This window comes from Condylura cristata, unplaced genomic scaffold, assembly GCF_000260355.1.
Source record: "Condylura cristata isolate star-nosed mole 26May11 unplaced genomic scaffold, ConCri1.0 scaffold00037, whole genome shotgun sequence".
Classification (NCBI taxonomy): domain Eukaryota; kingdom Metazoa; phylum Chordata; class Mammalia; order Eulipotyphla; family Talpidae; genus Condylura; species Condylura cristata.
This window is the reverse complement of record NW_004567138.1, coordinates 3097661-3109022: the sequence shown is the minus strand read 5'-3', so window position 1 is coordinate 3109022 and position 11362 is coordinate 3097661. Positions and strand designations below refer to the sequence as shown.

At 42.4% G+C, this 11362-nt stretch overlaps 1 protein-coding gene across 1 annotated transcript in view; it reads left to right on the top strand.

Moving 5' to 3' along the window:
* The first annotated feature begins 1639 nt into the window (after nucleotides 1–1639).
* ATXN1 (ataxin 1) overlaps nucleotides 1640–11362 on the top strand; it is a 394234-nt gene continuing 384511 nt past the window's right edge. Inside the window, exon 1 of the mRNA XM_004693284.2 lies at nucleotides 1640–1705. The gene's annotated coding sequence lies outside the window, so the exon portion shown is untranslated. The remainder of the gene's footprint in view (nucleotides 1706–11362) is intronic.

Here is an 11362-nt window from a genome sequence, read left to right as displayed (position 1 = left end):
TCCCCAACCCTTCAAACAAGTTCTGTGTAAGAATAAACTGAATTTTACTTCTATTCAACTAGAGCTTGATTAACTTGTCTGCTATTTTTATTTGTAAATCTGCCTGCTTCTTAGTCAAAGGGTAGTATCTTCGAAGGCCTTCAAAGACATTATATTTTAGAACTGCTTATCTTTTTTTCTTCTGCACTCACAGATTACATGTGGGGAAAGCAAGGACGAAAAAATTTCTTGTGCTTATCAGCCCTAGACATGCAATAGACCTATCATAAATGTTTGGTGAATGGATTAGTTAGAAGTAAGAATACTTTGGCAACTATTTATTACTTTGAAAAGTGTTGGAAAGCAATCGAAATTATTTTCCTTTCCAGCTGGGCTGTGCTCTTAAAAATAGTGAGTGTGTATGGATGAAAATAATCATGACTACTGAGATGTGTTGCTATGTACCCAAGGATAATTGGCTCACATACCTGTTTACAGATTATTCACATTGGAGATCATATTCATACCTCCAGAATAGTTTCTTTCTGACACCCAATGTAATCTCAGGCCTTCTCCTTCCTACTGTTACCTGGCGTGGGCTTAGGAAACACAAGCTAATTTAAAATCAGCCTAAACAAATATGCAGATCAGCTCCAGGAATCAAAGACTGAAAAATCCTTTCAGCAGATACTAGTTTGAGGATTATTATATGACAGTTATGCTACTGAGTCTTTATATTGAACAGGGACAATAAAGAATTACCCAGTATTTGAAAATATAATTTTAATAGCTAGGGCAAAAAAGGGATGGCAGATCAAGTCCTCAACTTCTTCCATTTCTATGCATAGGTCTTTACCTCACAAAACTACAAGCACCAAGCTCCCTGATGGAAAGGTATATGAAAGATTCATTCACTTTTCTTCTTTCATTCATCCATTCACATTCACTCATTCATCATATAGTGGGTAATTTTTACTTTACCAAGTACAAGGCCTTGTGAAATTTGAAAATGAAATGGACATATATCAGTAGTACAAAATAATTTTAAAGTCTGGCGAAACATCTAGTGACTATGTGCATACTGTAACATTTTTTTTCCCTGCATTTTATCCCTTTTTTTTCTGTGCCAATAGTTTGGTTTGCTAACAGGGCTGCCCTTTCACAATTGTTTTTCAGTTGCATGTTGATAGTAATATGTTCAATAATAAGTCTAATCGTTAACATTAGACCGGCACAATGACTATTCAATCCATGCCCATTTTCACTTGACATTCCTGTGATTAGCAGCATGTATTTATCAGATGGTTGGTTAGAATCTCTAGATAAAAGAATGATGGTAGCTGGCTAAAATGGGGAGACCAAACTCTTAATTTGATTGAAGGGATGACCTTGGTCTATGTTGGCCTCCCTCCCAGCCCTGTTGAACAGAATCAGACTGCCTTTGGGGCGGACTGGTCACCTATGTAATTTTCATAAACCAAAAGGCAAAATTTGATGGTCTTTCAGTTCAGATTTCATATGTAGACATTTTAAGGTGGGATGATGTCTTAAAGCAACATGTTCTGTTTTTCCTTTTGGATTTCCTCTCCTGCACTGGCTGGACTGTTGCAGGAGCATCATTCAGCAAGTAACCCGCGTGGTCCATTCGAGCTGCAGATTTGACTGTCATCCTTGTACACCAGTGTTCTCCTCCACGGCCACTCCAGGGAAGTGCATCACCTACCAGGTGAGAGTTTGGCGACGTTCTCGAGAAAGACGTTCTTCAGAAAGTCTGCCCTGGAAAAATTGCCGCCTAGCCTGCTTTATTTAGCACTTGGTTGGCTCTTGACTATAATTGTTGCAAACTATGCTGTATAGGAAATTGAGAAATTGTCTGGAGAATTTTTTTTTTTTAAGTTTGGATTAAAGCATCTCTCTTTTGGTTTCATTTATTTGCTGAAGGAAGAGGGCGCATATTACTTTGTGATGATGGGGATGGTGTGCAGGGGATTTCCTTGTCACCTTGTGATGAGGGTATTCTGTGTCCAGACAGTTAAGTCACAGTTTTCTCACTCTTGATTTTTGTTGTAATCTGATTCACGAGTTGAGAGACAGAAGCCTGTTTGTTCCATGGCAATCAGTATTTGTTGAATCTTGACTTTCTTTGTGTCTGTTTGGATTTTACAACTTCCTGATTTACTCACGTAGAGTAAATTTTTCTGGCCTGGAGAGGCATGCAGACACAGGGTGTGTGTAGGATTGATGACTCACGGTTCTCTATTGAAGTGAGGACAGGAGGATACTGCCAAATGAAATCAGGAGAGATAGAAGTTAGGTGGCAGCTGGGACTGGTGTAGGCGACCAAGGGAGACTGAGAAATAGATTCCCCTCTCTGTTGCCTTGGGAGCAGACCACCTTGATGAAGCTGTGGAAATGGACTAGTTCCGAGTTTCTTAAGGCTGGCTGGGCTTACCCGGAGAGCCTAAAAAAGTAGAATTTGGAGCTCCACTGGAGACTTGCCAAGTTGAAGTGCACTTTTTGGGTCTCTGGACTCATATGGACACACTACAGGTTTGGGAACTATGTGATTGGGTGGTCACTGACCAGCTCTTTCCATGGTATATTGTGTCTCCTTACCTGTAATCACAGTCTTCTTTTACCAAACTTCACAGGTCAAATTTGGATTTTCAGCCTATTTGTTAGGAGGCAGAGATTTGCTTTACCGAAATATTTACTTACTTTACCAATGTTTGTTTTAGAAAGGTTTCCACCATACTTTTGTAAGAGTTCCCTTTTGTATACCTAAGGTCCAGTTTTTAAGTTACATAGAAATGTCTTGGCATCGGAGATAAGAACAGGATCCTAGAACCAGCTTGTCTGCATTTAAAATCTGCCACTGTGACCTGGAGCGGTGCCATAACCTTGTGGTGCCTCTGTTTCTTCATGTATAAGATGGTGATAACTTACAATGTGATGGCATGAATTATGTGCCCTGGGTAGAATAGTGCCTGTTTTGGGTTTAGTTTGCGATCCAGGGGCATAGGTTGCCATGGTGATCTTGTAAGTTCTCTCCCAACAGGGGGTTGCAATGTTCTTGTTTGGAGATGGTTGATCCTGGACTATACATGATGACGAGGAACAAGTCAATATATCTGTACCTTGGTCTTTGGACCAACACTGTAGACATTTGTACACTGCAAAGCAAATGAGCCTTTTATTTATCTTTCTGAGCTTCATGTTAGTCCACTTTGCTTACCATGAGAGGATGTATAGAAATTATTTTTATATCATTGCAAGGTACAGTAATGAGTGGCATGCCTCAACTGCGTTAAAACAAGCACACTAACCTGAGTGCGTTAAGAACTGTGGCCCCATAAATAGAGGTCAAAAAGTCCTTTAGGGACTGGGAAGGGACACAGGATGTTATCAGACACATTTCCTTGTGAAACCTGGAGCTGAGTACTTGATGTTTCATTGGGGCTGTTCGTTAAAAGGAAATGGAGTAACCCCAGGTTTCCATGCTAAAGAGACTTCTTTAGATCTGCAGGTGTCAGGTGAATGGGAGGGGGTTGAGATGTTTATTTGCATCCTTCCCTCATCAGAGAGTTACCTGTTTTATGTTGTATATATGCTAGGTAGAAAATCCATACATTGAAGTTTTTGGAGAAGTAATTTGTCTGTGTGATTAATATATATGCGAAAGTTTGTAACCTGTGGTGTTTAAAGAGAGTCATTTGTTAAAAGAGAAATAGCGGCCCTCCTCGAGGCGCAGCGGGTTAAAGCACAGCACTGAGAAGCTAAAGCCACTTCTGCATGAGTTCCGCCTTCCCCGGAGGTGACCACATGGCGTGGCAGACCTCTCCTGACCTGCCTGCTCCTCCCCTCAGCAGTGTACTTCGTCGATCTGGCTGTTCTGCTCCCCACTCTGTCTCTGGTGAAGCCTCTCGCCGCCCCTGAGCCTCTGGCCTGTACCCAGTTCTGTATGAACAAATAAATAAATCTTTAAAAAAAAAAAGAGAGAGAGAAATAGCTCAAGAATTTTGCTGTGAACAAACAAGCAGTGAAAGTCTTATCTCTTGGTCAATATGTGCAGCTTATTGAGAGGAGACCCAGGGTGTTATAGTATATTAGACACGGCTTATGAATACTCATATTGTGTTACTGACGTAGTTGTGCAGAGTCACCTTGAATTCTAAGCAGCTGACATTTTCAATGATTGCATTTAAAGGAAGCTTATAAGCATTATCTAAACATTTTGCATAAATAATGGCCTCATTACAGCCCTCAAAGTTGATGACTAAATATGGACTGGGAAATAGTATCATTCACGTTATAGTCTATGTTCATTAATGTGTTTTTTTTTTTCAAAATTAAAACCTGATGACAATTATTTCTGGTTCTTGCTAATTTATAAATATGACACAGCTCTAGCAACGTTAAGAACCTGACTTGAACTCAGACATCGTTTATGTAAAGAAATGATTGATTGATCGATTCACTGTGCATTTTTCAAACTACTATATGGTTCTGTGAGAATGAAAGTGAGTAAGAGCGACCAGAAGGAGTTATGTTCTCCATGGTCATGTAGGGGAAGGAAGAAATGCTCTCCAATACATAAAACAAAGAACAATGGGATAGGTTGACTTTCTGGGCTCACTTCTGACACTGAAGGAATTCAGAAGAATGATGGTGAGTAGGATGGTGAGGAAAGACTTTGAGGAGGAGGGACCATTTGAGTTGAGCAGTGAAGGCTGGTTAGCATGTCTGTGGGAAGAGATGGAACGAGGAGGAGGGAGACTGTGGCTGGGAGGCAACAAGCAAGTGCGTGCTGTGTAACCCGGGAGGCCCTGGCTGCATCACAGCTCTGAGCTGCAGGTGTCCAGTAGACAGGAGAGGACTTGGGGGTTAAAGTGGCTGAGTGGTCTGGTCTGCAGGTACCTTTGGCGTCTTTGCTACAAAAGCGATCTTTGAAATTTGGCTTCGGCTTTTTGGCCCTGGCAGAAAATGTGACAAATAGGATGGGGGATTATTTCAGGGATGGCATTAGCTGGTGTAAATATGTTAAGAGAAGGTAAGAGGTAGCGGGGTGGAGCTGGAATATCAGTGTGACACAGCCTGTGTATGTTTCCCCTTTCAGACCTGGGACGAAGGGCTGGAAGTGGGGATGATGCTGCTTGTGGGTCCGTGATGTTGGGGGGTGGTGGGGAAGCGACCTCCCCTAGAAGCTCAGGTGCCTTGGAAACTCAGTGCTGAACTACAGCTCAATGAAATCTGGTTGAAACCTTTATTCTTTTGAGCCCTTAAAAAATAGGCATTGGAGCTAATTTTAGCTAAATCTAATCTGTGTGTATAAAAATGAATGCTGCTTTTGAAATTCGGCACATGCAATATTTTTTCCTCAAAAAAATTAAACAAATGATCCCTCTCTTTCCCTCTAAACAGTTTTATTAAGATTTCCAATGAAGCCCTGCACATACTCGCCACAATGCCAGCTCTTCCTCTGGTCTTTTCCACTCTTGATTTATTCATTGTGTCATCAGTGTGCATCACCTTGTGCCATCTACCTGACTCTGGAGCAATTGTTCATTTGTGGCAATGCATCTACTGTACTCAGATAAATCCCATCAGTGAGGGTGTGTTCTGTAACATAAGAGGCTTTATGCGGACTCTTAAATGTGCTAGATGTTCATGGATGTGTGTGTGTGTTCCTGTGTATCTTCTCAGTTACTAATGACAACTCTCTGAACAATTCTGCACCCTGTTTATACTTCACTGAAGATAACTAGAGAATTATCAAGGCTTAGCATTTAGGGGCTTCTTGATCCTTCTCCCAGTGAAGGAGAAGGCTGGGAATGATCTGCTCACTCTGCTGTCAGTGGATAGTCTGTTTTAAAATAATTAGAGAAAAATCTGAGGGTTAAGATGTTTTGAACCTGAGCTAATAGATGTACTGCCTAAAATAACTCAGGTTAAGGCAGTGACTTACCTACCTGTAAATAAAAGACAAAATGCTTAGGACAGAAGTGAGAGGCATGGCGGAACCACTCCAGTGCTAGAACGTTTTGCTGGCTGCAAATTTTAATGGCCATCTAGTGTATGAGAGCATTATGCTAGTTTAGCCCTAAAGTAAACCTAGAGGCAGATCCATGGTCTCCCTCACTTAATCCTCATTGCAGAGCTTTGAGGCGGGCTCTGTTATTACGTCCATTTCACAGAGAAGCTAAGTAATTTGCCCCAGGTTGTCGAGCTCTTGTGGCATGAGTGAGGCAGGCACCCCCATCTGAGCACTTGACTGCTGCCATGAGAAGTCTCCCAAGCCCTGAGCCCTGTCCTTTAGGTGCTAAGGTTGGTCTGGGGTATTGTTTGTAGAAGCAGAGCAGAGAAGCAGGGCACAGTCAGGGGACAGAACCTGGCCATGACCCTGCCTTCTTATTCTTTTTAAAAAAAAATTAGTTATTCATGCATACTAGAAGTGGGGTACAGGCCAGAGATGTGGAAAATGAGAGGATTCACCAGAGACAGAGTGGGGAGTAGAACAGGAAGATCAGCAAAGTACACTGCCGAGGGGAGCAGCGGGGGGGTCAGAAGAGGTCTGCCACGCCATGTGGGTCAGCATCCTGGCTGGGGATTGAACTCATGCTGCAGTGGCTGTGGACAGCTTCATAGTGCTGCACTTTAACCCCTTGCACTGCCACAGAGGCCCAGGACCCTGCCTTTGTGATGCTTACATGTCAGTTCATTCATACCCAAGTTATCTCGGTGGTGGTTTCTTCCTCTCTTTTGCTCTTCCTCGTACATCCTTGAGATTTTTATGCACTTGCAATAATTACTAATTGCAGATTAGTGACAGGGGTAATCTGCTTTTATCAGCATTTCAGGGAATTGGCTTACGTTGGGCTCCCAGTGTTGTCCAGCATCAACAGCCCCAATGAGGTGATGGATGAACTTTTGACTCTTCAGAGAGCTTCTCTGGGTCACTGCTCAGTGTGCAAGATTTGGCAGGTAGGGACTGTTTATCTCTCCAGTTTGCTAGGTGGTGGGGTGGCGTGACATGCGAGCTCTGAGAACAACACAGGCCCTGAAGGGAGGTCACACTTGTCGGGGTGGCCATCAGGAAGGGGGTGCCCTCAGGCCGCCCCTGCTCCTCCCATCGTGTTTTCTTCCCATCCTGCACTGGTGAATGGATCTTCCGACTCACGTCACAAGGATAGAGGGGACAGATCGCTTTTCTTTTAACCTGCATTGGGAAGGCTGGTTTGTCTGCCTCACGTTGAATGAAAATCACCAAGGGTGTTTGTTTAACTGCCTCCAGAGGTACCATCTCTCGCTTTGTGACGCAGGGAACAGAAGAGCCCTTGAGTTACTCTCCCTGCCCTCGCCTGACAGCCCAGCCTACACCACAGCTGTAATCCTATGTGATGCATTTTTATTTACAGATTAGGAGGTTCTGACTCTGGCATATGACTAAGCGGGAAGCTCCTCCCTACAACAGTTGTATGTCATCTGCTTCAGAGAACTAATTGCTTGGCAATTCCCCTTTGGTAATTCCCTCTTTATTTTCTGATGAGTTACTTAACAGTGATGGGCTTGTTGAGCAGAGCGTCGAGTTTAATGTGTGCTCCAGAAACTCCACTGTGGGCCTGGGGGAGAGGGTTTTTGAATCCTGTTTGGCTTTGCTGAAGGAACACTGAAACCATTATATGGCCTGTTAATATTTCACTCAATACGAGGTTCAACATGAGCGGTGTGCAATTTTCCCCAAGAAATCAAAACCAGGCTTCTTTTTAACATGTGCCCCTGTGCATTTGAAAATTATTAAAAAGAATTTAATATTTATAGAATGTTGAATGCTGTTTAAAACGATGACTGCAAATGGGAGGAGTTTTCCAGTACACTGGCACACGAGTGCGGTGTGTAAACAGCCGTCGCCCTGGCAGTTGGGGTTTCTGTTTGCTACCCTGCTTCCTGGTGACTCCCCTCACTCGCTGCACTTTGCTGGGCCTCAGTTTTCCCATCCGCAATAAACGAGGCGGAGGAAGCAAATGATGGCTCAGGCGCCTCGTCTTGCTGACGCTGTCCAGTTCCATGAGCAGGTCTTATTATAATTCTTCCTCTTGGCTCCCCCAAGACCTTTGCTCTGTCAAACATCACTTGCTGTTGTTTGACTTTGTTAGGTTTGGTATTTAATTAGAATTTACATTTTTAGCTCTTATTATGTCATTATTTATAGAGTAAGTCATACGCGGTGCCTGAAATCATTTATCACCCCATCTGTATTAGTTTCCTACCTGGATACTTCCTCTGCTCCTTTCTACTGTTTTTGCTACCATCTTCCAAAAAATAGCATCCATTTCTGCAGTGGGTCTGTTGTTACTGGGAACTCAGCTAATTCTGGGATTAGTTTTTGCAAGGAGGGCGCTGAAGCGCTGCTCTTGCAGAAGTAGCAAGAATCACATTCTGCTTTTAATTTGCAAGCAGAAACCCTTTTGATGTCATTTGGTTTTACCTGCAGGTGCTGGTTTCGGTCTTGAAGTAATTCCTTTTCTCTTCTGCATCGACTTTTTCCAGTTAGTGTGTGCAGTATTACAGTGTCTTATTGGTTCATTTATAAGCAGTTCTTCCTGATACCTCTTGATTTACTGCCATTTTATTAGTTTCTTTATATGGGGAGTGTGAATAAAATGGGTGACGTTTCAGAGTGTTTGAAAGGAGAGGCAGTACTTACTGGGCTCACAAGCTGGACAGAGTCAGCGCCCTCCTTGCAAAAACTAATCCCAGAATTAGCTGAGTTCCCAGTAACAACAGACCCACTGCCGAAATGGATGCTATTTTTTGGAAGATGGTAGCAAGAACTGTAGAAAGGAGCAGAGGAAGTATCCAGGCAGGAAAGTAACATAGACGGAGTGATAAGTGATTTTAGGCACCACTTATGACTTCCTCTATAAATAATGACACAATCAGATTTGAATCTCAATTCTGGCATAATTAAAAATAATAAAAAGAAAGAAAGAAGAGGAAGGCACAGCAAGCAAAGAACCAAAACCTATAGAGTAAAGGAAAGAGCTGGGCATATGGAACTACTTAGGGTGGGAAGAGCCCCAGAAAGCCCTCACAGGCAGGATCTGAATCCCAAACAGACCTTTGAAACTTTTGAAGGCCTGAATTGCCTCCACTCTTCTGGGTGTTGTGATCTCTTTAGGTTCATCTACTCCTCAGAAGAGGGAGTTGGCTACTGTATGACTGGTAGAAATATTACATCCTAGGCATCTGTTGCCTCTACATGGCAACAGTACAAGAAAACCAATAGAGCCCCAAGTTCCCTTTGATTCTGCCACCCCAGACCATAAATCATGTTCACTTTTACGTATTATCTTCTGGCTCTTGACAATTGGACATGTATCTTTTTTTTCAGTATTGATTTCTTCAGTTAGCGTAAACATTCTCATTGGCAGCTGAGACTTTGCAATGATCATGCAGTTTATATAATACGTATCATGTTGATGCAGCCTGAGTTTTGTATTTTTTGTGGATATTTGAGTTGTTTCTCATTGTTTCCTGTTATAAAGCTGTGGTACTATCTTTGCATACTTAAGTATTTGCTTAGGATAGACTCACTGATACCGTGATGGCAGGGATTTACTCTGAATTGCTTTCTAAAAGGCCTGTTCCAATTTACATTGTTGCTAGAGATATAAAACCTTATATCTTGCTTCAGCCTGATTAATTGTGGGACTTTCTCTTTTTTGGCTAATTTAATAGCCTTCTTGGTTTTAAAATTTGCATTCCTCATATCCTCTCAGAGAGAGAATATTTCCATATGCTTATTTACGAATTTCCCTTTACACAATTAGCAAATGGGAGTCTTGGTGTTTCTAATCTACATATATGAACTCTTTGTGTGTCCTAGATATTAATCTTTATTTAAATTATAATTGCTGCGACTATGTCCATCTGATTTCTCTTTCATTTCAATTCTATTGCTTTTCCTTGAAATGTGAATGCTCATGCTTCTGTATCATCACCCTTCTGTAACTGTGCAGAAGGCCAGCCTTGGAGGAAGAACTAAGATTACTGGAACTCACATTTTGCCCCAGACCGGCCAGCTTCGCTGGGAATAGTTCTCATTCTCCTCTGTCCACTGCTCAACTCGGGACCATTCCCTGTGGACACCCTCGTGCTTCTTATGGCCCAGAACCTTCTTTCTTCTTCTCGTCCCATCTGCTCTTCACTCTCTTCCCTCATCCCATCCTGGGCTAGTTTCTGAGATCTTGCATCTCCTGCTGCTTTTTTTTTTGGGGGGGGGGTGTCTTTGTTGAAGCCTGGGATGGGAACTGTGCTGGGGTGGGAAGGCAGTTGCTGCTTTCACTTGGGCTGAGATCAAGGAGGAGTTTCAGACTGGAAGAAATCTGTTATCCAAGGATGGGGACTTGGGGTTCATACCCACACTCATTAGACTCATTAGACTGTGGCCTCCTGGCTAAGAAATGGCTCCTTGGGTTTGATTTTTACCCATGTTGGCCTAAGAGGCTGATGCTGCCCTCTGCCCCTCCTGGCTTAGATCTTCCCTGGAGTGAGAGCTGTGGAAAGTGGTTGGGAGCAAATTTCTAGGTATTGAGCTTTGGGGAATTCCAGTTGCCATTCAGGGCCTGAACCTGAGTAGTAACTCATCAGGGCTGGGACAGTTTGGGATGTCACAGGCACACTAAATGACCTCTTGAGATGTTTTCTTGTTCTAGCTCAACCAGACTTCTCAGGCTTCTCTGAAGCCAAAATGATAGTTGCTTCTCTAACTTTTTTTTTGGTTTTGGTCAATTTCATGTACATGAAAAAAAAATTCTGAGCATTGTATGGCTGTTTTCTCATTTTATAACCTGCAAGTCATTGCCTTAAGTGGAAATATATATTTTTTAGTTACTAAATTAGGTATATCCAAATTGTAATGATTACACATGTAACAATTCACAAAATATTATTTGCTAGGATGTAGCCTAGAGAATTTAGTAACCGTCAGTCAAGAGGTATCTGACCAGATTTAGCAGTCAACTGTTTAGGTATCCAAAAATAAATCTATCTAAACTCCCAGAGCAGAAGTGTTTGTTAAGTTCTCATTGGGTAAAAGAGTGTGATGACTCCTACGTAGCCTACCTTGACAGACTTAATTCCATACTAAACTAGTTCCCCAGCCTATAACTTTATAGCAAGCATCTCAGTTTGCTAAATATCGAGATCTCAAACTCTTGCATCATTAAGCACATAGAAAAGGTGTTCAATAATTAAAGGCAAATGTGACTGCTTGTCAAATGCCCACACTATTCCTCCCAGCTTACTGTTATCCCATACTTGTAACCTGTGTCAGGTAGTGACAGTTTCTTTTACAAACACACACACACACACACACACACAC